Source organism: Cucurbita pepo, chromosome 7 (assembly GCF_057944985.1).
Source record: "Cucurbita pepo subsp. pepo isolate OVF chromosome 7, ASM5794498v1, whole genome shotgun sequence".
NCBI lineage: Eukaryota > Viridiplantae > Streptophyta > Magnoliopsida > Cucurbitales > Cucurbitaceae > Cucurbita > Cucurbita pepo.
In genome coordinates, this window is record NC_141804.1 from 5,525,219 (window position 1) to 5,527,718 (window position 2,500).

A 2,500-nucleotide genomic window follows, 5' to 3' on the forward strand; every position below is an offset into this window, starting at 1 on the left:
ATTCCAACCAATCGAACATGTTCTGGCACCACACACCTTCAAAACATAGGGCTGGCCCAAGGCTAGCCAAGCATCACCACAACGTCACACACTCAACGAGGTTCATGCCGCACGCCCGAAGGCACCCAACTCCACCCCACCTTGCATGTTTCATCATCGTACCAGCCATCAACCATCCTCAAGCCAGCCCAAGTTAGAAGGCCACATTCCATGCTCAACAAGTCTCATGTCGCACGCCCAAAGTCATTTGACACTACCCCACCAAGCATGTTCCGCCACCACGCAGCCTTCAAAACATAGGGCTAGCCCAAGGAAGGGAGGCATACCACAACAACGTCCCACACTCAACGAGGTTCATGCCGCACTCCCGAAGGCACCCGGCTCCACCCCACCTTGCATGTTTCGTCATCGTACCAGCAACCATCCACAGTCCTCACACTAGAGATTCCCAGTTGGAAGGCAACATCGCAACATTCCGTGCTCAACGAGGCTCATGTCGCACGCCCAAAGGCACCCGATTCCAACCAATCGAACATGTTCTGGCACCACACACCTTCAAAACATAGGGCTGGCCCAAGGCTAGCCAAGCATCACCACAACGTCACACACTCAACGAGGTTCATGCCGCACGCCCGAAGGCACCCAACTCCACCACACCTTGCATGTTTCATCATCGTACCAGCCATCAACCATCCTCAAGCCAGCCCAAGTTAGAAGGCAACATCGCAACATTCCATTCTCAACAAGGTTCATGTCGCACGCCCAAAGGCGCACCCAACACTGCCTCACCGTGCAAGTTTCACCACCGCACGGCCGCCGTCAACCGCCCTCGTCCGCCGACCACCACCCCCACGCCCCTAGCATATGCCCATGTGCGGCGCATAGTGCTTGGGGCATGGGGGTGGCGGAAGATATAGGGGTACCCCCGTGCCCAGCCCATGCAGACTAGTCACCCCCCTATATAGTACATTTTGAGGCATTTTTGGTCTGCCAGGCCTAGATATGATTTTTCTGAGCGGTCATACGACCAAATATCTCAAGTTTTAGAATGTTTTTTTCTATGAACTCAATTGATTCATGAATTGGACATTCTAATGGATCTAGAAATCAAGTTTCATAATTTTTAAACCAACCAATTTTTTTTAATGAATTTTTAAATATTAAATAATAAGAAATTAGAAAAAATATCTAGAGTTGACAAAAAAATCTGAAATTTTGTGAGAATCATTCTTTCATGTTTCTTAGCTCCCAGAAAAAAATTTACAACAAACTGACCACTCCACATGTACTTCCACAATTAATGGGTGATGGATGGGGAGCACGCGCGGGCGGGGCGGGGGGCGCGCGCGCGGGAGCACGCGGGCGGGGCGGGACGGGGCGCGCGCGCGCGCTGGGACGCGCGGGCGGGGCGGGACGGGGGCGCGCGCGCGCTGGGACGCGCGGGCGGGGCGGGGCGGGGCGGGGGCGCGCGCGCTGGAGCATGAGGGCGCGCGCGCGCTGGAGCATGAGGGCGCGCGCGCGCTGGAGCATGAGGGCGAGCGCGCGGGGGCAAGCGGGCAGGGCGCACGCGGGTGGGGCAGGGCGGGGCTGGCGAGCGCGCGGGAACGTTCCGACACTACCCACCGTGCGCGTTCCGCCACCGCACCACCGCCGTCAACCGCCCTCGACCTCCGACCACCACCCCGACGCCCCAAGCATATGCCCATGTGCGGCGCATAGTGCTTGGGGCGTGGGGGTGGCGGAAGATATAGGGGGTAGCCCCGTGGCCAGCCCATGCAGACTAGTCACCCCCCTATATAGTACATTTTGAGGCATTTTTGGTCTGCCAGGCCTAGATACGATTTTTTTGAGCGGTCATACGGTCAAATATCTCAAGTTTTAGAATGTTTTTTTTCCATGAACTCAATTGATTCATGAATTGGACATTCTAGTGGATCTAGAAATCAAGTTTCATAGTTTTTCAACCAACCAATTTTTTTTAATGAATTTTTAAATATTAAATAATAAGAAATTAGAAAAAATAGCTAGAGTGGTCAAAAAATTCTGAAATTTTGTGGGAATCATTCTTTCATTTTGCTTAGCTCCCAGGAAAAAAATTACAACAACCCGACCACTCCACATTCACAACAATACAAGCATTGAAAATGAACATTCCCTTTTCACGGGTATTGGGTTTGATGATATTTTTATAGTCCAAGGCTTTATACAACACTTTTGATATGCTGTTGGTAGGACATGTATCGCACATAGCACAGGATGGGGCTTGGCATGTGCGAGGGGAGTGGGGGCGCAGGGGTGTGTGGGGGGGAGGGGGGCGTGCGGGGGTGTGCGGGGTGAGCGCGCGGGGGTGTGCGAGGGCGTGCGGGGGTGTCCGGGGTGAGCGCGCGGGGGTGTGCGGGGTGAGCGCGCGGGGGTGTGCGAGGGCGTGCGGGGGTGTCCGGGGTGAGCGCGCGGGGGCGTGCGGGGTGAGCGCACGGGGGTGTGCGGGGTGAGCGCGCGG